The sequence below is a fragment of the Elephantulus edwardii genome, unplaced genomic scaffold, assembly GCF_000299155.1.
Source record: "Elephantulus edwardii isolate Elephantulus edwardi_28Jun2011 unplaced genomic scaffold, EleEdw1.0 scaffold00017, whole genome shotgun sequence".
Lineage (NCBI taxonomy): Eukaryota > Metazoa > Chordata > Mammalia > Macroscelidea > Macroscelididae > Elephantulus > Elephantulus edwardii.
In genome coordinates, this window is record NW_006399767.1 from 21,639,355 (window position 1) to 21,665,532 (window position 26,178).

Below are 26,178 nucleotides of genomic sequence, written 5' to 3' on the forward strand. Positions count from 1 at the left end.
TATGAGATGGATTGATTCGGTGACTGGAGTAATCGGGATGGGTGTGTCAGAGGCGGTGCGGTTGGCGCAGGATAGAGCAGGGTTTAGAGCTGTTGGGCATAGGGTCGCTATGAGTCGGAAACGACTCGATGGCACATAACAACAACAACAACATGGCTAACATTGAGAGGAATGGAAATCTTAGAACACTTAATTATGCTTATACAAAAGCTATATCTAGACCAAGAAGCTGTTGTCCAAGCAGAGCAAGGGAACACTGCATGATTTAAAATCAGGAAAAGTGTGTGTGTCAGAGTTGTGTCTTTTCTCCATACTTATTTAGTCTGTACACTGAGAAAATCAAACAAGAAGCTGGACTCTATGATTGTGGAATCAAGATAGGAAGAAGACTCATCAACAGCCTGCATTGTGTGGATGATACTATGTTGCTGGCTGAAAGTGAGGAAGACTGGAAGCACTTGCTGCAAAAGGTCAAGGACTGCAGTCTTCAATATGGATTGAAACTCAACATCAAGAAGACAAAAATTCTCACCACTGGGCCAGTTGGCAGCACCATAATAGATGGAGAAGAGATTGAGGTTGTTAACAGTCTCAGCTTTCTCACTCCTGGCACCAGCAGTCAGGATATCAAAAGACAAATTGGAAGGTTAAACACTGCAGCTTTCAATAGAAATTGAATTGCAACATCATGAAGATAAAAATTCTCACCACTGGACCAATAAGCAACATCATGATAGATGGAAAAAAAGATTGAAATTGTCCACGCTTTCATCTTACTTAGTCCACCGTCAACACCCTTGATGCCAGCAGACATGAGATCAGGAGACATAATGCATTGGGAAATTAATCTGTCATGGGCCTCTCCAAAATACTGAAGAACAGTGATGTCAGTTAGAAAACTAAGGTGCACCTGATTCAGGCCATGGTCTTTTCATTCACTTGCTATGCATCTGAGAGCTGGACAGTGAATAAGGATGACAGAAGAATAATTGATGCCTTTGAGCTGTGGTGTTGGAGAAGAGTAGTAAATACCCCATCAACTGCCGAAAGAACAAACAGGTATGTCTTGGAAAGATTGCTCCTTGGAAAGGATGGAATAGGACAAGGTTCAGATCTATTTTTCATAGGGTCAACATGAGTCATACTTGACTCAACACCACCTAACAACAAAAACAGTAAAATATCCTTGTCATTCTCATTTGCCAAGGTCTCCTTGGCATGTATTTACATCAGGAACTTTGTAACAGGGATGGTTGTGATCTATAATTGTAAATCTTGTTCCTAAGTTCATTAGGCATATGCCATCTAGTACCAATACCCAGTACTCCTGGATACTGGATTTTAATACCCCAAGCCAGACTCATTTTTGTCAAGTCAATTCCAATTTATAGAAACCTTTTATGACAGAGAAAATGGTCCCATAAGGTTTTCAATGGTATAGCCTTTATAACATTCTTGCTTGGAGCATCGGGTGAGTTTGACCAGCCACCCTTTTGATATGCAGCCTAGTGTTTAAGTGCTGCTTCACCAAAGTTCATTTCTAATGTGTTGTTAAATGCTGTCAAGTTAGAACAGACTGAGAACTAACTCACCAGCAGATTTACAGAGGCTGTAAATTGCACAGGAAAAGTTTTCCCATCTTTCTCCCGTAGAAGAGCTAGAGGATTCAAATCCCCTGCCTTTGGGTTGATAGCACAGCTTCTTACCCACTCACTCAACCACCAGAATTCCCTCATTTCTAATATAAGCATTGTCAGTTCCTTTTTTGCTATGTAACCTATGTAACTCTTCTGTATTCTTTTCTGGAAGTTCCCTTGTGTAGTCTGAGGCAGGTAAACTGCTAACTAAATGTAGCAACCTTTTGGTGGTTCAAACGCACCAGAGGCTCTGCAGAAGGAGGATGGGCATTCTCTCCCCATATGATTTACAGTTCAGAAAGCCAGTGGAGTGTCAGTTATGAGTCAGTTCTGACTTGATGAGAATGAGGTTTCAGGGGAGAATATTCTTTCCTAAGGCTTAAAAAAAAATTTAAAAAGAGGGCCATATAATCAAGGACTAGTTTTGTTAGGAAGTTCACAATAACTTTGTTAGAAACAGATAAAACATTATCTGTAGAGAATTTTTTTAGGATCATTGGTAACTAGATAAGCAATATCTAACTGATACAGCATCTTTGGTGGGGCAGAAAAATGCTTTGTCATAATTGTGTTCACTATAATGTGATTTTTATTTTTTTAAATTTTTTTTCATTGTAAGAACTAAACTCAGAGACAAAGTAGAGAATTTGCAGAGGTTAGCCGGAACTATTTGAGAGGAAAATGTTAAACAGAATCATCCATTTAAAATTGGCTTCATTAAAGATTCCAAATGAGTAGTTCTGTTAAAAAGCCAAGTGTTGTAAGACTTTTATTGTTCTGTGGTCATAGACTGCCCTGGCCAGTTATCTTGTAAAATGCTTTTTATAATCCCGGTAGACAGAGCTGGAGAGATAGCCAGGGGATGGATCCATACAATTCCATTTTCCTAGTCACCAACAAACATTACAGGACTCTCTGCTTAATTGGTGTGGTTTAGTCTGTAGTGCCCTCTTCCTTTGTAACTCATGCATTATTATGTTATTGCTGTCAAATTAGCTGCCTTGTCAATGTCTATATATAATATAGTAGCGTCAGAAGCTTCAAAAGGAGTATGAGAATAACCATTATCAGTACACAACTGTTCTGTAAATTTTTTTAACTTGATGCACACTTTCTCATCTTTTTTACTAATTGTGACACCAATTGTCCTTTCTATGATATGCTCTAATTATCAATTGGTTATTATAATTGGCTGAAACAGATAACAGAATTCATAGACTATACTCACAGTTATGGGGTTTATTAGATAAGTAACAGATTAGTATTCAGAATTAGGATTAGCTTGCAAATAACAGGATACAATTCATCAAACAAGACAGCAACTCACCAGAACAACTCTCCACTTCTTCCCAACCATGCTAGCTGGTGTCCCTTGCCTTGGTCATACTAGCCATCAAGACAGCTAGTAATCAAGATAAATCTCAGATTTGTCTCAGCCAAGTTGGTTGGTAGCCCCTGTCTTGGCCATAGACATAGGCCAGGTCCCTCTCAGTTTGGCCTCTACCTTGCTGAGACAAGGTAAATATAAAAAATGTTACCATTTTAAGCTCTGCAGCAAGTGCTCACAGATACCCCACTCCATTAGTAAGCATTCTTGCCCAGGGCACGCAAGCTCTCAATCTGTGTGCCACCAAGCCCAATACAGCCACCTCATGCTGGTGTCCTGATTCCTGCCATTGTACACCACTGCTGTGCCATTGGTGTTTCAAACATAGTCTCTCCCTCTCTCCCCCCTGCCTTTCCGCCTGTCCCTCCTCCTCCCTCTCTTCTAGATATAAGAAGATCTCAGCTTAAGGACTAAAAATCCAAAGAATGCAATATTCTCCTGCCTCTTCTTTATGGTGCTGAGATCTCTTTCAACCTATATGGGATTAGCTCCATCATAATCCTTCTTCTCCCAACAATGCTCTCTCCATCAACTGACCAGTCTCCTCTGTAGGCCACAGTCACCTAATTTGCTTATTAAGCAGCCAGTCTCTATAATTATAAAGTTTTATGTGTCTTATTTGCACAGTAAACTGTCCAGTCTCTTTACAAGACTGTGACCTAGCACATATCGTGGCAGTATTACAAAAATTCAGGGTCACAGAGAAATCCATTTATATATATATTCATTCCATTCTTTTTATTTATAGATCTAAAAATCCATTCTAATACACACACACACACACACACACACACACACACACACACACACACACACACATTTTGCTATCGTTGTTGTGTACCATCAAGTCAGAACCAACCGATAGCTGACCCTCTGGTAGAGGCAGTTAATCGCATGGAAGGAGATTGCCCATCCTTCTCCCGTGGAGCAGCTGGTGGCCTTGAAATTGCACGTGCCTTTGGGATTGCATTGAAGCTTCTTGTCACTAGGCCACCAGAGTGTGTGCACGCTCTCTCTCTGTATGTATATGTGTGTGTGTGTATTATATAATAAATATAATGTTGTTAAGTGCTGTCGAATCTAGTACAACACATAGCAACCCTATGAACAAAATATCTGAAACCTGTTCTCTATGTTCATAGAACCTTTCTTTACTTTCTCTTTCCATTTAAAAGAGCTTTGCACCTATACATAGTTTGAAAAACTTCACCAATAGGCAACATCATGATAAAAGGAGAAAAGATTGAAACTATCAACAACCTCATTTTACTTGGATCCACAATCAACCCCTATGGTAACAGTAGTTAAGAAATCAAAAGATGTGTTATGATGGGAAAATCTGCTGCCAAAGAACCCTTCAGAGTTGTCAATTTAAAGACTAAGGTGTGCTTCATCTAAGCCATGGTCTTTTTTCAGTTGCTTCCTATACATCTGAAATTTAGACAGTGAATAAGATGACAGAAGAATTTATACCTTTGAATGATAGCACTGATGAAGAGTAGTGACAGTATTTTAGACTTCCAAAAGAACAAACAAGTCTGTCTTGAAGGAAGTCAATCCAGGAAGCTCCCTAGAGACAAGAATGGTGAAAGTTTATCTCTCATACTGTTGTCATGTTGAGGAGGGACTAGTCCTTAGAAGAAGACAATCATGCTGGGAAAGGTAAAGAGACAGTGAAAGAAAGAGCAACCCTCAATGTGGTAATTTGATACAGTGACTGTAGCAGTGGACTTGAGCATGGCAGAGATCATGAGGACAGCACAGGATAAGGCAGGGTTCAAATCTGTTGTTCATAGAATCACTGTGAGTCCTGGCTGACTAAGAGGTAACAGCACAGTCTGAATGTATAACTCCTGGGCATGTCCTCATTTCATGGAATAGGAAGGCTTGGAGAATAATTTTCACTTTTAATTGTAGTATTCTTTCTGGTCTCACTTTTTTCTTTAGTTATTTAACTCTTAGAAAAAATGTCAGAAATTTGGGATGACAGGAAAACCAGGTATTGTTAATATAATTGTCACAGTTACAAAGATGGGATTATAACTATGGCAGAATCTGAAGTGGCATGTGGAATTTACTACACAAATATTTGTTGAAATACTTTCAAAAGAAGAAAAAGATATTGGACATATTTAGGCTAAACCCAGCCTTAGTTTCAACAGTACTATTATTTTCCTACTGTAGTTCCATAAGTCTTTTCTGTTCTATAAAAGCAGATTTCATTTTCTGTCTGTTCCAGAGATTGGCAAAATTTTTCTGTAAAAAGCCAACTAGTAAATATTTTAAGATTTGCAGTCTCTCTTACTACTACTCAACTCTGCCAATGAATGTTGCTATATGCCAATAAAGCTTTATTTATTAAAACAGACAGTCATGATCTATTCATCTAATCTGATCTATTCATCTCATCTCCTCACTAAGATGTTCTGTTTATTGCCTTTCATGGTTTTTTTTAAAGTGCATAATAATATTCATAGGTCCTTTATTAAAAGTTATAAATTTTTAAAATCAGCTTTAAGTTTGGAGCTAAGATACATCCCATGATCCAGTGGATTTTCCCACCATATTTTGTAGAGGATGAGCTTTAAGCACTCCCACAAGGAGAGGCCAGTAGGAAGGCTAGCAGAAGTATTAAGTGACTGATTACATATTACTTTTATACTCAAAAGGGAAAAACAGTGACAACAAATAAAAATAGGAACTATAATTAATCTAACTTAAAATCTGTCTCTTCTTCAATCTCCCCTTCCCCCCATTTAACAGATTATAAGTCACAGGATAAGTTTACAAAGCAAGAAGTAAGACAAAGACAGAGGTGAAACTCCTGTCTCCCATCTGATGCTATTGTCATTTCTAAGACTACATTCCCTTGGAATAGTCTCATGTCTGTCAGAGTCTGAAGGGAGAGTCAGCGGAGCCCTTCCTAATTTACATAGGCTAAGGAAATAACTCAACCCAGAATGTTGCTGAAACCTCTTCATTTTTTTTTTCTCTTACCTGTTCATCCTTCTTTTTCCTTGGGTTACTGGAAACTTTTTGGTTCCTGAATGCCCTTAAACTAGTCAGTACCAACTTGGATCTCAGGGTCCTTGGATACTAGAACTGGACACATCCTTTTTTAATTATTTTATTAATTTTAATGAACACTTACAGAGATTTTAGATTTCCATTCGTTCATTGTTGCACTATTTTCTCTACCCACCCCCCCATTCGTTCCTCTCTCTTTATTCTTTTTCCCCCTTGAAAGTCTATTTTAACTGTCCCCTTGCCACAGTGCTTGTCAAAACCAGTTCTGATTAATCTTCTTTGTCAGTGTATCCTTTGCCATTCCCTATCACTCCTCCCTGAGAGAGACTTCACCCTAATTCATAAAGAAAAGGGGATGGTGTATTCTCTTAGCTACTTCCTGCTGAAAAGGGATGCTGTAGGTTTCAGGGTGAAGATCTTCTCTCACTACTCTAGAGGGCCCCTTTGGCAATAGGAAACATGTAGACTATTGTGGAGATTGATTTTCAAATTTAGATGCACTGTTATCAGTTGTGCTTAGTCATACATGTTCATATCCAGATGCATCATGGAACTCTTGCAGCCTAGAAGACACAAATTTAACTAACAAGTTAAAAGTAGATGAGTCAAAAATTAAAAGCAATAATATTCCAAGTAGAGGTTCTAACAGTGGCACAAGTCAAGTTACAGAGGGAAGGTAGTTCTTAAAATAAAAGGCTTATTGACTAGCACTTTGTTTATTATAGTATAAAGGTTAGGAACCACAAGATGGAGAGGTTCAACTATGTCCTTTATTGTTCTTAAGTCCTGGAGCAAATTCCATCTACCACTGAGTTGTTTTACAGCTTGGAAGTCCACATGCAAGGCAGAGTTAAAGTAAGGAACTGCTTATGAGGTTTTCCATCAGTTCCAACAACAAAGAAATAATGAGAAGAGTTGGGACCTCAGAAGGCTTTTAGGACCAAATAATAGGCTCTTGTGTCCAGGAGAAAATGAATGTACTAACCAGTAATGTTAATGCTCACCCACGGCTCTTCTGGGAAGATCTAAATCATTGAAGCGTCCTCCTTTGTTTCCAGCTGGGAGCTGGGGCCTGTCAGTCCTGTCAGCCACGAGGACCTGATGTGGGCCACCTTGGCCAAGTGTCCTTCAGAGCCACACTTAAAGCAAGTGAGTAGGAGCTTCCTCTCTACTCCCTTGCCTATCTGTGGCTCTCGTCTGTGACACTGTCTACTGAAGTGGCCCAGCTTTCCACAGTGGAAGCATATCTGACCTCCTTTATTATCTTTGGATGGCATAGAACTGGATACATCTTATGTCCCACCAGCTTTCCCTACTGTGTTTTGTATGGCTAATCTTATCCCCTTCAGATAAGGTTGGAAACAGGAACCTCTGAGACATTCTCAGCCTCCAACACCCAAACACTGACTGACTGAATAGTGTTGGTAACAGAGTCTCTGACCACAGTAGATGGCATTAGCCTGTCCTGGCCAGTATTGTTCCCTGGGATATCAGTGCCAGAGGTTCCTGAGAACTCGTAGTTCTCGCCTAGCTCATGCATGCTTCCTTCCTTAACTTGTGAACACTTTCAGTAATTTCTGTCTATGGTTTTATTACTGTCTAGATGTAAAGCAGAGGCTAAGGGTTCAACTATGAACCAAAAAACCCAGTATTTCAAACCAGCCACTGTGCTGAAGAGATATGAGTTAGCTTCCATAAAGATTAGAACCTTGAAAACTCTGTGGTGCAGCTATCCAGCAGTGAATTTCAGTGTGTGGGTGAGTGTCATGCCTGTATAGTTCTCAGGATGCCTATTTAGGTCCAGTGAGCCAAAGTAAGAAGAAAGTAAAAAGGGATCCCAGCAGGTAGGGTTATGGGGTATGGAGGAGGTAAATGTTTGTTTTTCTTAATGAGAAAGGATGGACCAGCTGAACAAAAGAAACCATTTAATTCACTGATAGCAATATTCTAATGAACACTTATTCTGTTTCTGAGTCACTGTAGAAAGGTCTAGCTGCGATGGGGCCGGGAGTGATTTATTCATCTCTGCTTCCTTCACTCGGACTTTTTTTCCTTTCAGCCATCCAATATCATCTCCAGAAAGCCTCGTATCTGTACAGGAGTTTACCCTGGTAGCTTGCCTGGAATACATTTTGAAGGATTAGTGTACATGGCATAGAGACTGGCCTCTGTGCCCCATACACCCTGGTGAATATTCATGTCGGCACCTGGAAGGGTTATGTCTAAAAAAAGCGACTAGCGCCGAATGCATTCCAAAGAGGAAGTGCTTTTTCTCTCATCTGACAATCTTTCAGCTAAACAAATAAGAGGGGGAAGGGGTTCCACTGCGCAATTCTGGTGAGGATTCATAAGACAGGAACAGTACCCTCTTATCTGCGTAGCCAGGGGCCAATTACCCAGTAAGCAAGGGAAATATGTGAACTTGTTTACTTCAGATCAGTAAATAAAGGTAAACCTGTGCTTGCCTTGTTTAATGTGTACTCTGCCTCCGTTGAGGATTGTCACATTTTTTATTATTATAAACAGAGTGGCAATTGTAGAATGGACCAAAAATCCACACACAGTTTGATTAGTGTCATTAACTATGATATCCCACAATGTAAAATCTTTCTCCCTCAGAGCACCTAGTGGTTTCAAACTGCCAGCCTCATGTGTTTTGCGCTATACTACTAGAGCTCATTTCTCCATCAAAGTAATTGTAAATTTGAAAAGAGGCTTTGATTCTGCAAGAGAGTAATGTGAGGTTGGGAGAGAGATAGATGACAACCATACCTAGAAGTAAAATATTTTGTGTAGTGTGTGTGTGGCGGGGGAATGTGAAATTATTCACTACAAATTAGTTAACAAGCACATACTTTGCTTATTGGACAGTCTGATACTGTCTACAGCAGGGGGTACCCACAACATTTCCCATTTTCCTGGACCTCTAGCTTTGGGCAGAAATGTGCAGGCGAGTCCAAAACAGAAACGACAACTGCCCGTTTAGCCTTTGGTCCTGTAACCCACATGAGTTTGGTTTAATTACTGCTGTTTAGCAGTTAGCAAAGTTAGTTATTAATGTTCAGCTGAATCGTTTGAATTAAAACTTGTGATTCCAGCTTTGAAGACCTGGATCAAGAAAGCCATACTGAGTGGCCAGTGATCAAAAGAATTCCATTGAAAAACATAATTAGTCATTTTTCCCCTCCAGCCATTACCATAACTTACATAAAATCTTGCATTTCCCTCCTTGCTTCTTGCCGTTCTTCAAAAGATTTATCACGTACTTATGTACTAAATAGATTAATTATCCTTTGTTTATAAGAGCTTGTTATTAGGAGTTTCACCTTTATATATTTATGGAGAAGATGTTACTATTATTATTCTCATTAATGTTGCCTTTAATGGTAAGTCATGTACCACATGGAAGATTACAATTTGTCAGACACCTCAGACTTCAAATAGAATAATCTTTAAGTGTTTGAATTTTGTAATACTTGCAACTTATTATAGTTTTGTATTTCTTTTTTAAAACGAGCATGGAGTTTTGGTAGTAGAGTGTGGTTAAAGTTCTTGCCTACTAACTGGAAGTTGGCAGTCCAAACCTATGAGCCACTCCATGGGAGAATAGTGAGAGAGACTATAGCCTATCTGGATCTAGAGACAAGAATATTAAAATGTGGGATGTCTGTACTGGCATGTGCCTTATGACCTTTATGGGTTGTAATAAATGGGTACATGGAGTTCTGATCCATTCTTGAGAAAGTTTATTATGAGTTGTGCTGATGACAAGACCCTACGTGTATAGGATTTCAAAACAAGCAATGCATGAAGACCCTCATTGTTCATGAACACTTTGTTACCTCCTTGGATTATCCATACGACGGCACCATAGGTGGTTACTACCAGTGTAGATCAAATAGTAATGGTGTGGGAGTGCCGTTGATCCATTCTCATTTGACCCCTCCTTTCCTTTTTCCTCTGGATGCACTGTGAAGATACCATGTTTACCCTATTGAAGTCTGTTTAAATAAATATTGTCCTTTCAAGAGAAAAAAAAAACCATTATAGCCTTGAAAACCCGATTGTTGTTGTTAGGTATTGATGAGTCAAGTACAACTTATAGCAAACCTGTGAACAACTGATCTGAACCCTGTGCCATCCTCACAATACCTGACATACCTGAGTCCATTGCTACAGATACTTTGTCAATCCACTTTGTTGAAGGTCTTCCTCTCTTTGACTATCCCTCTACTTCCCAAGCATGATGTCCCTCTCCAAGGAATAGCCTCTCCTAGCAACATGCCCAACATATGTGAAATGAAGCTTCAGCATCCTTGCCTCCAAGGAGCACTCTCATTGCACTTTCTTTCTCCAAGACATATTTGTTATGACTGCCAAAAGAACATGGAGTACGATGGTACCTCATTGTGATTTTTATTTGTATTTCACTTATTACCAATGATTTTGAGTATTTCTTCATGTGTCTGTTTGCTATTCGAATACCTTCCTCTGTGAAAATTCTTCCCATGTCGTTTGCCCATTTTGTAATTGGATTATCACTCTTTTTCTTGTGGTGGCCCAGGAGTATTCCTGTAAACTTTCAGTATAAGAGTCTTGTCTGAGATGGTATTACCAAATGTTTGTTCCCAGTCAGCAGGTTTTCTTTTCACCCTGTTGGGAAAAGTTTTTGATACACACATGGATTTAATCTTTAGAAGGTCCCATTCATCAATTTTATCCTCTTCAGATGGTGCATTTCTGGCTATCTTTGGCATTCTCTTTATACCTTGGACTAGTGCTTCTAAGCTTGCTCCAAGTTTGACTCCAGTGAACGTTATGGTTTTGGGCTTTACTCTCAGGTCTCTGATTCACCTTGAGTTGATTTTTGTGTATGGTGTGAGATGTGGATCCTGTTCCAGCTTTCTGTATGTGGAAGTCCAGTTTTGCCAGCACCATTTGTTGAGGAAATTAACATTTCCCCATTTGATAGCTTTGATTCACCTGTCGAATATCAGTTGACCATAGATAGCTGGGTCTATTTCTGGGTCCTCAGTTCTCTTCCATTGGTCTCTATGCCTGTCATTGTACCAGTACCATGCTGTTTTGGTTTCTACCGCTGTGTAATAGGTTTTTAGGTCAGGGAGTGCTATACCTCCCACCACATTTTTGTTTCTCAGAAGTGTTTTGTTTTTTCAGGGTCTCTTGCCTTATTTCCCTTTCAATCTCCTTGAAAAATGAATTTGGTATCAGTATTGGGATAGCATTGAACATGTAGATTGCTTTTTGTAGGATTTTCATTTTTACGATACTGAATCTTCTATCCACAAACAAGGCACATTTTCCCATTTCTTTAGGTCTCTTATTGTGTCTTGCACAAATGCTCTGTAGTTTTCTTTGTATAGGTCTTTTGTATCTGTAGTAAGGTTCACTCCCAAGTATCTCAGTTTGTGGTTGGCTATTGTAAATAGTATTGCTTTCTTGATTTCCTTCTCTGAGTTCTCTTTGTTACTGTAGAGGAATCCTACTTATTTTTGAATATTGATTTTTATATCCTGCTACTCTACTAAATTGATCTACTAACTCTGTAACAGTTTTTTGGCTGAGTCTTTAGGGTTTTCTGTGTACACTCTCATATAATCTGCATATAGCAACAGTTTAACCATCTCTTTGATAATCTGGATGACTTTTCTTTCCTCCTCTTGTTGTATTGCCCTAACAAACACTTCCAATATAATAGTGAATAGAAGAAGTGGATTTTAGTCCAGTAACAGTGGAAAAGTTTAACAGGACAGCAAGTAATAAATGTTGGAAAGTATGTGGCAAGATAGAACTCTTATACATTGTTGGTGGAATTGTAAAATGGTACAATCATTCTGGAAAGCAGTTTGGCGCTTCCTCAAGAAGCTGAACATAGAAATTCCATATGACCTAGCTATTCCACTACTTGGAATATACCCTGGGAAAATGAGAACTGAAGCACAAACTGAGATTTGTACACCAGTGTTCATAGCAGCATTCTTTACCTTCACAAGAACATGGAAACCACCCAGATGTCCAACCACAAATGAATGGATTGAGAATTATGGTATATTCACACAATGGAATACTACATAGCATACAGGAGCAATGATTTTGTAAATTATTACCTAACTTGGGAGGAAACAGAGAGCAATATGCTGCTGAGTGAACTAAGTCCCACAGGACAAATGTTGTATAAAACAATTACTGTATAATGAGGATAAGGATTCAAGGGGGCTGGGGGTGGTCGAAGCAGAGGTATGAGGATGTGCAGGGGGCGGGGGCATTAATCATAGGGTTGGACAATTTGATGGGCGGTGGAGGTGAGGGAAATTGGAAGAATCTGTTCTCTAAAACAATGTATTCAAATTTTGTAAATAAACTAGTATTAAAAAAAGAAGAACATGGACTTCCATATTCTTTTGACAGTCCATGGGATATTCAGTAACTTTGTCCAATAACAAAGTTCAAAGGCAAAAATTATTGTTATGTCATTCTTATTCATTGTCTTGGTCCCAGCAGCATGGCTAGTGGTTTAAAACCCTGTGGGAACACTTTGATTTGGTCCTCAAGGGTCACAGAGGAGCTCTGGTAGTGTTGTGCTACTACCTAAAAGGGCTGTGTCTCTGGTGGTTTGAATCTACAAGCTACTCAAAGCGAGAAAGAAAAGCAGTTTCTTCCCCATAAGAATTACAACCTTGAAAATCCAATGAAGGATCACTATGAGTCAGAACCAACTCGACAGAAGTGAACCTGAGTTTGTGGCATCACTATCATTTGGAAGAGGGCTCTGATGACTTAGTGATAAGAACTTGTTCTGCCATCAAAAGCGCATGACTCAAATCCATCAGCTGCTCTGTGGGGAAAAGATGAGCAGTCTCCTATGCAGTTTACAGCCTCTGAAAACTCACTGGAGAGGGTGAGCCATAAGTCAGTTCCAACTTTATAGCACATAACAACAAACAACATGAGTTGGTAAACTTGACTGGTGGTAAGTTTGGTTTGGGCTAGTTATTATATGAAAGCCTTCATAGAGGATTTTATGAAGCTCATTAGAGAAGGATTTTATTAAAAGGAAGACATTCTGACAGATCACTGATTTTCATTGTATGGGGCTTACCAGAATATATGCTAGTGTTGAGAATGCAGCAGGAAGATGACAGTAACCCAGTCATGAGAGACCTTCAAGGAAGAATGAGCAACGGTTAGCACAGAGGGCATTGCTGCAGGATAACATGGGTCTGAATTGGATGGGCAAGTGGTTCAGAATCATTTTTAGCACAAGCTGAGGACTTTGTAGAGTGTGCCTGTGGGGAAGAGCAGACAACTTAAACCTGGAGCAAAGGTTGAAACCCAGATCTTGATTTGGGTGAAAAGGTTAGCCTGATAAGAAAGAAAAAGAGATGTCAAAAAATAGTACTAGCTGTGTTAAAGAGACCAAGAAAAGAGATTTGGTGAGAATAAAAATAGAGAGATTATGTACTTGAATAGGTAGCGTTTTGCCTTGTAGTTCATCCCTGCTGGACCGTTCTCTTGTCTGTAATATTCAGTCAAACCTTCCTACCTTGTTTTGCCCTTCCATTCTTTCTCGTTATCACTAGGATGAGAGACTACAAAGATCTGCCTGTAGCTAAATTGTGAGTTCTCCCACAGACACAGATTCCTGTGAAAGCTTGACCCAGGGGAACAGAATGGAGCTAAGTAGCTTATTAAATCTGTCTTTGGCTCTGCTTCTTAGTGTTTTGTGGGCCATGTGGATATGGGCATGCATTTGCATGTAGTCTGAGAAGGGCAGGGAGAATAAGCTTGAGAGATGAAATGGCAGTTAGAGTTGATGTATTTTCTAAACTATCTCTTAAGTGTGTCCATGATTATATAGTGTGTCAAGGTAGAATACTGACTGGTGGGGTGGTAGGGGGCTGAGGGACAATGAATAATTGAAACATAGCTGAATTTATGAAGCATTAAAGATGCTGTTCATTGGTGAGTTTCCTCTTCTTTGCCTTTCTATCCTGCTTGCCATATCTCCTTCAGTTTAAGTAAGCAGAACTGATAATGTATAAGACATTGTGCTTGGAAGCCATGAAGATCGAGGCCGTCAGCCATGGCCATGGACACCAGACACATCATTAGAGCGGTTTTTTCTGACTGCACTTAGTATTGAAAGCTAAAGTGAGGGTTTATTGGAAAAGGTATGCAGGGAACCTATAATCTAGTGACTACTATTTGGATGTTGGATGAAGACTCCACAGGGCACTTTATTCTACAGGAGACATAAGTATAAGTAAAGATTCACTAATTAAAAACCTTAATAATCAATTGATAGATTAGTGAGCTCTAAGCTCCTTAACATGACTCTTTCTTCTTCATTTCTTTCCTGTCATTTCATAAAATTGAGGATAGGGACATGCACACTATTACATATGGCCTTCTGCTTTAAACAGAGATTCTGGTCCTTTCTGATCACAACAGTCCCTTACAGCCTTCCTAGCAAATGAAGCTAAAAGGGTGTTGGACTTGATACCTAAGAAGCTAAGCCCTCTGGTCTAGGCAGGACCAGGCCATTTCTATTATACATTCTTTTCTGATCCTGCTGCCTGGCCAGATCGGTGCCCTCATTGATTGTGTAGACACACCATGAACAGGAAGCTACTAAGACCACAGGCAATGGCTTTGCTTTCAAGTGGGGAATTGATGATGCCAAATTTAAAAACAGAAAAATCTGTAAAAGTTGGCATGCCTGCTTGTTGTGGTGTTGCTCAAAGGGTCTATACGAGAATACTTTACCTTTTAAAATATAACAAGCCCACTCTGCATTAGAATAGATGAGGAGAAGTGGTGTCCAAGAGGAATATATGATCATGCATTACATGTATGAGAACAGTCTGAAACAATGGGTGCACTGTGCGGTGTGCTAGGGGAAGGGAAGGGAGAGCAGAAAATGTGCAACAATGAATTACAAAAAGAAAAAAGAACGTAACAGGCCCATTTGAATGGCTCTCGATTATTTTTTTTATGCCATCATCTTGCTTAAGGAAAGGGCACAATTGAGATTAATCACCTTGATAAAGAAAAGATCATTTTTCTTCTGAATAGTTCTTTGGCCTGGACAGGATTGTCTTATACATCCACACTGAAGGCATAAAATGAGAACATTTTCTTCAGATTGGACTGTGGACTGCGGAGTATGAAATCTAGATCTTAAGCCTTGATCAAAGTGCTCTTGTTTAAAAAAGTTTACCTTTTTTCAAAAAAGTGATTGGCTAATCTGTAAAATACTGTTTGAGAGGCCCTCGCACGCACGCGTGCGCAGCGACCGACCCTATTTTCTTGGGACGCCGGAAGAACGCGGTCCTCTTTCCGTGCCTAGCGAAGCCATGGCTCGTGGTCCCAAGAAACATCTGAAGCGTGTAGCAGCTCCAAAGCATTGGATGCTGGACAAACTTACTGGTGTATTGCTCCTCGTCCATCTACTGGTCCTCACAAACTGAGAGAATGACTGCCATTGATCATTTTCTTACGAAACAGGCTTAAGTATGCCCTGACAGGAGATGAGGTTAAAAAAATCTGCATGCAGCGGTTCATTAAGATTGATGGCAAGGTCCGAACTGATATAACCTACCCTGCTGGTTTTATGGATGTGATCAGCATTGGCAAGACTGGAGAGAATTTTCGTCTGATCTATGACACCAAGGGTCGATTTGCTGTTCATCGCATTACACCTGAGGAAGCAAAGTACAAGTTATGCAAAGTAAGAAAGATCTTTGTGGGCACAAAAGGAATCCCTCATCTGGTGACCCATGATGCTCGAACCATCCGCTACCCTGATCCTCTCATCAAGGTGAATGACACCATTCAGATTGATTTGGAGACTGGAAAGATTACTGATTTCATCAAGTTTGATACTGGTAACCTGTGCATGGTGACTGGAGGTGCTAACCTGGGAAGAATTGGTGTGATCACCAACAGAGAGAGACATCCTGGGTCTTTTGATGTGGTTCATGTGAAAGATGCCAATGGCAATAGCTTTGCCACTCGGCTTTCCAACATTTTTGTTATTGGCAAAGGCAATAAACCATGGATTTCTCTTCCACGAGGAAAGGGTATCCGTCTTACCATTACTGAAGAAAGAGACAAGAGATTGGCTGCAAAACAGAGCAGTGGATGAAATGATCTCTAGGTGGTGTGAATAAAAAGGCCAAAATTAAAGATACTACAGCATGAAAAAAAAATACTGTTTGAGTAATGGTTAGGCAGGTCTGAACCTTGACCAAGTAGCTCGGAAACGTAGATTGACATTGAAAGCAGGAAATGTACTGATTATTAGGGTTTGGGAGGTTTTTTGTGAGTTTTTGTTCTTGTTATTGCTTTCAAGTGTGATAATAAATGTGAAAACATTTTGAAACTGGTATAAGCCTGTGTGAACGTAAAGTGAAATTAGTTAGTTGTTCAGTCATTTACTATTCATCTTGCCCTCAGTACTTATTAAATATATACAATTATAGCCGTACTGTTTAGTAGCATGGTGCTAGTTTTTATGATAGAACGTAAAACTTGAAATTAAAACCTTAATCCCTTCAAGGAATGAAAGTATAGTCCCCATTAACTAATAAAAATTATTGAGTTTGCATTGGCTAAAAGTTTTAGACATTTTTGTTTATTTCCATTGATATTTTTTTACTTTCAAATAGCACACCTGGACCCCGGCAATAATAGCAAAGTTCAACATGGCAGCAAAAAACAAATGCTGGTGAGGTTGTAGAGAGATTGAAATTCTTACTGCTGGTGGGAACGTAAGATGGAACAGTCAACTATGGAAGGCGGATTGGCACCTTCTCGAAAAGGTGGAAATAGAAATACCATTTGACCCAGCAAGTGCACTACTGGGACTAGAAACCAGAGCCACAACTCAAACAGATGTATGCACACCCAGGTTAATTGCTGTATTATTCACAATAACAAAGAGATAGAAGCAATGCAAGTGCCCATCTACGAATGAATGGATAGAAAAACGATGTTACATTCACACAGTGGAATATTATGCAGCATTGAAAAAACAGTAATCTCATAAAACATTACACAGCATTGGTGCACCTGGAGTACATTATGCTGAGTGAAATATCTCAGTCACAGAAAGACAAATATTGTGTAACATTGCTGTTATAATATGGGGGGGGTGTTGGAGAGTGAATGGGAAAAGAGTGGCTATATAATGAATACTACATTAGATCAAATGAGAAGAACTGTCCAAAAGGAATATATGATTAAGCATTATATGTATAAAACCAATTTGGAACAAGGGGTGCATTTTGGGGTGGGTTTGAGGAGGGGGAGGAAAGGGGTGAGAAGAAAATATTCAACAATGAAAAAAATTACACAAACAAAAGCCCCCAAATAGCACACCTGGTCAAATCATAGTAAGATTTGACCAAGAGAGAAAAGTATATACTGTGCCTCCTCACTGTTTTTTTTTCATCGTGGAGCGCAGCATCTATATATGCCAAGTTTCTGGGAGTCTAAGCACATCTTTTCCCCTGTTGTTGTTTGTTCCATCGAGTTAGAAATTACCTATAACTGACCCTCCAGCAGGTTTTCAGAGGAAGTTTAATCACATGAGAAGAGACTGTCCATCCTTCTGTGGAGCAGCTGGCAGATTTGAACCATGTGCGTTCAGGATTGCAGCACAGATTCTTACCACTAAGCCATTAGAGCTCCTTATTTTTTTCCCTAGCCAACTGTTTGTTGTTGTGGTTAATTGTTGTGGTGTCACCTGCAACTCATAGTAACCCTATGTACAACAGCTCTGAAGCCTGCCCCGTTCTGAGTCAGTCTCACTGACTCCAATACACCTACCCCCTGTTACCCCAATTACTGTATCAATCCATTTCATCCAGGGTCTTCCTCTCCTGAGCTGTTCTTCCACCCTTTTGAGCATGATGTCCTTCTCCAAAGGACAGTCTCTCCTGGTCACGTGCCCACAGCATGTGAGACAGAGCTTCAAAATTCTAGCCTCCAAGGAGAGAGACTTGGTTTCCAAAATAGACCTATTTCTTTTTTTTTCGCATGTTTCATGGTATGTCCAAGACTCTTCTCCAGCTCCATAACTCAAAGGCATTGATTCTTGTTCTGTCATCCTTAGTCATTGCCCAGCTCTCTGAAGTATAACAAGTAATTAGAAAGACTGTGGCCTGGATTAAGCACACCTTAGTCTCTAGACAGACATCCTTGCTTTTCAGCACTCTAAAGAGGTCCCTGACAGATTTTCCCAGTGCAGTTCATCTTTTGATTTCCTGATAGCTGGTGTTAGTAGTGTTGATTGTGGAGCCAAGCAAGCTCTAATTGCTAATAACCTCAGACTCTTCTCTATCTATCATGTTGCTACTAATTGGCCTACTAGTGAGAATCTGTGTGTTCTTGATGTTGAGCTTCAATTGATATTGAAGACTACAGTCCTTGACCTTTTGCAGCGAGACCTTCAGGTCTTCAGTTTCAACAAGCAAGGTTGTGTCATCTGCACAGTGCCCTACTTCCCAAATGATCTGTTCTGCATACATTTTGAAAATGTGTGGGAACAGGATGCATCCCTGACACACTCCCTTCCTGATTTTGAACCATGCAGTGTTTTCTTGCTCTGTTCTGAGGACTGTTTCCTGGTCCAAGTGTAGGTTTCGTGTGAACACAATCAAGTGTTCTGGAATTCCCATTCTCTTTAAGGTTAGCCACAATTTGTTATTCAAGCTGTGAGTTTAAATACTTAAGGGTGCTGTAGGCAGAATATTGAATGATGCTGGCCAACTAGAAACAGTATTGTTAACCTGTGCCATTGTATCTTTCTCTCCCTGATACAGTACATACACTTTCTGTTGTTGTCTGACTAGTATATTTCCCAGGAACCTTTTCCACCTGAGGAGAGCCTGCATTTCCCTCCTACTGTGAGGAGAAGACTGGTGTTCTCTTTGCCCTCAAAGGTCGTGGTCCACTTAGAGGCTGGACTCCTGTGGTGGCAGCTCACAGGGACTTTTCATGTCTAGAATCTACAGCATGGCCACCTGGTCCACATCACACACTTCTGATAAAACATTGTTAACTTGGCTCTAGTCTCCTGCAGAGAATCTCATTTTGAGCTTGCAGTCCTCTGGCACCTCTCCTCAGCTTGACTCTGCTCCCTACCTGAGAATGAAGCTATGTAATCGAACCCTGTGACAGCTAACAGTAAGGATCCTTCTCATCTATGGGAAATTCCCAGTTTCTCACCAGTAAAGTTGCTTTTTCTGAAGCTGTGTTAATTCTTTCTGGCAATGGTTATTGCCAACTTTCTTGCTCCCTTCAGCCTCTTGATAGCATAGATTAGAATATAGCCTCTGACATCTTATTTGTCTATCCGATTCTCATCTGGAAGAGTGAAAACTGCACATGGCTAGAATTTCCCTTTCTGACCACAGGTTTCTACCTTTCTCCCTCCCCTTTATTCTGTCAAATTGGTTCGTGCTTCATGACCTTCAGACTCTTGCCCCTCTCTAGTCTAATAATTAGCAAACCCCTTTTGTGACACATAATTCCTCACTAGTCTGGAACGAGTACATATCCTTAGTGGCTTGTCATTTCCTTGATCCTGCATTGTGTCCTTCTTGTCTCTGTTGGCTCTTGTCTCTGTTGACTCTGACTCCCCAGGGGCCACTGCTGAAGAAAGTTATAAACTACATCTCAGCAGGCTTCACAGGCCCACTCCAAAGCCTTCCTAGCCCCACCCTGCAGTCCTGCCACCTTGGCTTCTACTGAGAATCTTCTTTCATATGTGAATTAAATGTTCACCATGCCCAAAGAGCTCACTGACTCTCATTCTTCTTCATATAGGTTCTATAATCCTCACATCATTCCTATATCCTCATCTCATCCTCAGCAATGGAACCTTGTGTTTCTTTTACTTCCAGTGTTCTTTACGTGGAGCTTTCTTAGACCATTTTGGTTCCGTGTCGCAGGAAACAAATCAAGATGGCTTAAGCCATCTTTATTAAAACTTTATTAAAATGATTTCTCATGGAATGCCAGGGCAGAAATACTGTGGCCCTCATAGACACTGAGAGTGGTGGGATCCCATTGTACATTCATGAAGCCTATGTGAGCCATACTGCCCATCTTCTCTGCTTCTCACTGCAGATGGCCTCCTTTGCTTCTTTGTGTCTATGATAAAAGTCACCCCAAACTATTTTACCTGCCTTTTCATCTTCCAATTGTAAGTAGACAAGAGTAGTTAGGCTAGAATCTCACATATGTCTAACTTTTTGAAAAGAAGAACCTGATTGGTGAAATATGCAGCATGTATCTTCCTCCACTGTAATCAGACCTGCAGGACAAGCAGCTCACCTCCACTTGGAGTTGTACTGGGAAACTGTTCTCAATTAGCAGTCCAACATGCCAGCAGGGGAAAAGTTTTCAAAGAGCTATTATGTATGGAATAGATCTTCTCCCTCCAGACTTCTACCATATATGTTGTCACAGAATTATAAAATAAGGAAAATGGGCCAGTTTTTAGAAAATACCACATGGGGCTTTTTATTTTATGAAGTGAGACTAAAATACTAGTTAAATAATTAAGGCTAATGTCACTTAGTATGTACTCTTAAATATTTGTTGAATTATTGCTTGGAAGAATAATCATTTCTGAAAAACTTAGGTAATCTTTAACAAAGAAACATGTATAAAATTTTGAAGTTAGGCATATCTTCATTTTTTTCCTGAGAGATCAAGAATATATTTGATAATAAATTATTTCTCTACTACTAATATCCTGGCATTGATCATTCTTTAGTTGCCTGTTTTTACTCAAATGAGAAAAATATTAGAGATAGAAGCAGTTGGGGTGTGTGACCTTTAGTGGAGACTCCCGCAGTGAACAGTTAGAAGTGAATAAAACAGGTACTTGTTCCTGGTCTAGAAGACACCAGCTCAGTGGAGAAGCTGGTGATCTTAACTGTCCTGCCTGGGCCTTTGTTCACAATCTGGCACAAAATTAATCCATTAAGAAAAGGATAGTGGGGGAAAATGCCATTCAGCACAACATGGTTTGTCATCGCATGCATAATGCAGACTTTCCAATTAGAATGCTACAATTTGGAAACTTTCTTCACAGACTGATGAGAGAGCAATTATTTTAAAGAAGGGAAAATCTCAGTCCACTGGGTTTGCCTCCAGTCACTTCTGACTCAAGCCACAAAGACAAGAGTTTTGAAAATATATTTGCTATTGAATTTTGTATCAAAATGCCAGCAAGAAGAGCAATTAGTTGCTGTAAACCGAACCCCCCAGTAATCAATGGTATGCAGCCAGCCAGAGCATTTATGGAAGATGTAAGCAAAATCCCATCTGCTAATCAATTTTTTTAAAAAGCAACACTTCATTGCTTTTAAGGGAAACTCCACATTGAGAATAGGGGAGATAGAGGAGAAAGCATTTAATATCACCAGGTATTTCATGCAGAGCTCATTAGGTGGAAGGGTTAGTGGCTACAGCTAAACAGAGGCCCAGGCTGCATCAATAGATCTTGGCCAGCAGCTTACTTTATTCTACCTTCTTTGAAAATGGCTTCTGATGTATGGATGGAGGTGTGTGTGGGGTGGGGGGGTGTGCAGGAGCACTTCTTAGCTAAGGTCAGAGGGGGTATGTTGGTCCTGAACAAGCTCACTGGGCAAACATTGTCAACCAGATTAAAAGTCAGAATTACGTCTGTGTTGTTGTAGATGCAAAGACAGAAACAGTTTTTCTGGCAGTGAAAGGAATTGGTGGGATTTTCAGTGTTGCCTTATTAGAGCAAAATTCCTCTCCATAGGGGGAAAAAAGATTGAGCCAATTTTTCCTGTTGTCCTTAAGCTGCACTTGCTTTTTATTCAGTTGAATCAACAAAGGGATATTCATTCCAACCTAAGCCTAAATTCCAAGCAAATATGTTGACATATTTGGCACACAGAGTAGAATGCTACTTTAAACATCCCAAAGAGTAGGTGCGGCTGAGCCCTACACATGTTAATGTGAGATTTCTGTGCCCCCTTTCCATTGAGGAGACATGGTAATAACCTCACATTATAGGCCATGAATCTCCCACTTCTGCCCAGAACCCCAAGTCAGTTGCTACAGATGTGATTCCTTATCATGATGACCCCGTATGTGCACAATAGAACTTTTGAAGAGTTCTCCTATCAGAAGATAATCTATCTCTTTTCCTGCATCACTAGATAAGTTTGAACTATCAACCTTTTGGTTAGTAGACAAGCATTTAATCATTTGCACTACCCAAGTGGTGCCTTACAAGCCCCCAGGGACTCTTAGTAGAAGAAAAAGGAGGCAATGTCTCAACTAGTATGTGAACTTGGCAGCTATTCAGGGAGAAAAATAATTTAGACTAGGAAAAATTAGTGAGGTAAAGATCGATGGACAAGGCTAATAAAAATTAATATCTCTAGCACGCAAGCTATGATAGGAAGTAGATTAATAGCCTTTTAATAGAGAGTGCATTTTGTAAGTCATTAACAGAAGAATAAATATAATAGTAGAAAATGGATAAAATGTTCAATTTCAATGAAAAGTAAAAAACTGCAAATTCAAATAATGAGATCTGTTTCTTCCATCAAATTGGCAGTGTCTGGAAAAGATAATGCACATGCTGCATAGAAACTAATATTCTTATCCCTTGCTGCTACTAGTTGACGTCAGGTCACTTGTGACTCATGGCACCCTGATATAAGGCCGAGTGCAGCTGTGCTCCATAAGGTTTTTAGTGATACATTTTCATTAGTAACTCACCAGGACATTCTTCCCCAGCCACCCCTACGTGGACTCAAACCTCCAGCCTTTCGATTAACCACCAGGGTTTCTTCAGTATAGATTAGTACAGACTTTTGTTTGGAGAACTGTGCAGTTATTTTCTGATATAAAAAAAAAAAACAATAACAAAACAACCTCACGAAAGCCTTGATTTGCCATGCTCTAGAAATTTAACTTGTAGAAGCTTCCAAAGACAGTAATAACAAGTCTAAGTTAAGAATGCTCATCATAAAAAAAAAGAATGCTCATGATAGAGTTACCATAATAGTGGAAGCTGTTAATTACCCAAATGTAAGATATTGATTAAGTGAGTTTTAGGATCACTATACAGTAAAAATATTAAGACATGAAAAATATATAGAAGAATGTTTGATATAAAAATGTATTCATAGTGTATTTGAAGCAAAAGAAGTCACAATATGCACACCATATGTGAGTTTATAAAATTACTGGAATTATAGATGATTGAGGCCTTTACAGAATAAGCTACTACGGAGTTGAGACTTACAACTTTAAACATTCTTTTAATATGTGTTGTTACTAAAACATTTATTATACTTACTTATAATTGGTTTCCTTTTTCTTCTTCTGCATATCCCAAATCGTTAGGGCAGTCTTTTTCTATGAAATTCTTTTATTAAGTTCTGTCCCAAAAGGGACATGTTATTTTATTTGGATGACCTGGCAAACACACTAATTCATGATTATCCAGAAGGATAGAGAATGTGATAAATCTGGATTTCCTTAAATAATCCCAAATTCAAGTGAGAAAATAGCTTTAACATTGTCACTCAACAAATCTATTACTAGGGCTGCTAAATTAAGAAAAGGATTAACTCATTTGAAAAACTTTAGGGTTCCCCCCAGTTTAATTCTACTAATACAGAGTTATGAATAATTACAGTCAGAACATGTATGGAAGAGGCCAGATGTTTGGAGTAAATTTGTTAAGAAAGAAATAGGAAAAAGTTCTTTCTTAAGAGGTTTGTAGTCAAACTTAGAACAAGACAAATGAAAAAAAAAATGCACTTCAATGTAAAATTGACCAAACATCTTGCGTTTAAGAGCGAAAATGGTAAAACTCTTCAAAAAGAGCACAGGGAAAATCTTCATGACTTTGGACTTGATAGTGATTTCTTAAATATGGAGCAAAAGAAACAACAACAGCAAGAAAAATAAGACTTCATAAAAATGTAGACTTTTTGTACATCAAAGGACATTATCATGAGAGTGGAAAGACAACCCCTAGAATAGGAGAAAATATTTGCAAAACATATATTTGATCTGGTGGCCACTAGGCCACCAAAGGTCCCTGTATGCCTGATAAGAGCTTAATGTCCAGAATATAAAAAGAATCCTTATAATTAATTTAACAACAAAGAAACAAAGAACCTAGTTTTTAAAAATTGACAAAAGAACTTGAGTAGGCCTTTTTAAAAGATGTACAAGTGACTAAAACATATGAAAAGTGTTCATCATCACTAGTGATTGTTGTTGTTGTTGTTGTTAATGTGCTGTTGAGTCACTTGCAACTCATAGCAACCCTAAGTATAAGAGCCCTAAACTATGCTCTATCCTGTGCCAACCTCACTGTCTCTGACACATCTACTTTCATTACCCCAATCACTGAATCAATCCATCTCATCGAGGGTCTTCCTCTCTTGTGCTGTTCCGCCACCCTCCCAAGCATGATGTCCCTCTCCAAGAACTGGTCCCTCCTTGCAGCATGTCCAAAGCATGTCAGATGAAGCTTCAGAATCCTTGCCCCCAAGGAGCAGCCTGGCTTCACCCTCTCTCAGAAGAATCTGTTTGTTCTTTTGGCAGTCCATGGTATATTCAGTACTCTTCTCCAGCACCACAGCTAAAAGGCATCAGTTCTCCTTCTCTCATCCCTAGTCATTGTCCAGCTTTCTGATGCATAGCAAGTAATTGCGAAGACCATGGCCTGAATCTTAGTCTCTGGTGCACCTTAGTCTCCAGACTGACATCATTGCTCTTCAGTACTTTCGAGAGGTTTCTGGCAGCAGACTTTCCCAGTGCAATTAATCTTTTAAATTTTTTGGCTGCTGATACCAAGATTGTTGATTGTAGAGCCAAGAAAACTAAAGGTGTCAACAATCTCAATCTCTTCATCATCTCTCATAATGCTGCCACTTGGCCCAGTGGTGAGAATCTTTGCTGTCTTAATGTTGAGCTTCAATTCATATTGAAGGCTGCAGTCCTTGACCTTCTGCAGCAAGCGCTTGCGGTCTTCCTCAGTTTCAGCAAACAGGGTTGTGTCCTATGCATAATACAGATTGTTGTTGAGTCTTCCTCCAATCTTGATACCATATTACTCCTCATAATCTGTTCTGCATATAGATTGAAATGATATAGAGATAGAACACATATCTGGCATACACTCTTCTAAATTTTGAACCATGCAGTGGTTCCTTACTCTGTTTTGACAAATGTCTTCTTGTCGAAGAGAATGTCTGTGTTTCATTGACTATACAAAGGCATTTGACTAGATGGATCACAACAAACTGTGGCTGACTCTGAGAAGAATGGGAATCCCATAATATTAGTGATTAGGATGTTGTTGTTATGTGCCATCGAGTCGTTTGTGACTCATAGCGACCCTGTGTACAACAGCCCTAAACCCTGCTCTATCCTGTGCCAATCTCATTGCCTCTGATATACCCATCCCAATTAGGATATGCAAATGAAAATCACAATACTGCTTCATACCTGTTGTTGTTAGGTGCTGTGGAGTATGACTCATAGTGACCCTATGAACAAAAAATCTGAACCTTGACCTATCCTGTGCCATCTTCACACTTTCAGACACATAAGAGCCCATTGTAGCAGTCACCATATCAATCCACCTGGTTGAGGGTTTTCCTCTCCCTTGCTAACCTACCTACTCTCTGTTATTGCTGTCTACTGGCCCACCAGGGAGTTTTCAGTGGCTGTCAGTCACATAGGAGGAGGCTATCTATCTCTCTTTCTTGGAACAAGTGGTGAATTCAGATCATCTGACTTTGGGTTGTCACTGCGATTCTTTACCACTCAGCCATACCTACTAGGATGGTTGTAATTGAGATACATATATTTATACACATGGACTTCACCTGATGGTATGCATAGGAATCAGATCGACTACATCTGCAGAAGGAACCGCTGGAAAAGCTCAATATCAGCTGTGAAAACTAGGCCGGGGGCTGATTGTGGAACAGAACACTAATTACTCATATGCAAGTTCAAGCTGAAGCTGAGGAAAATTAAACCAACTCCACAGGAGCCAAAATATGACTTGGATTTCATACC

The 26,178-nt window shown here is 39.6% G+C and overlaps 1 protein-coding gene and 1 pseudogene across 2 annotated transcripts in view; both read left to right on the forward strand.

The window, feature by feature from the left end:
* The window catches only part of BTBD9 (BTB (POZ) domain containing 9), a 553,349-nt gene that overhangs the window by 397,045 nt on the left and 130,126 nt on the right, over nucleotides 1–26,178 (forward strand). The window lies entirely within an intron of this gene.
* On the forward strand, nucleotides 15,429–16,219 carry LOC102865864 (annotated as a pseudogene).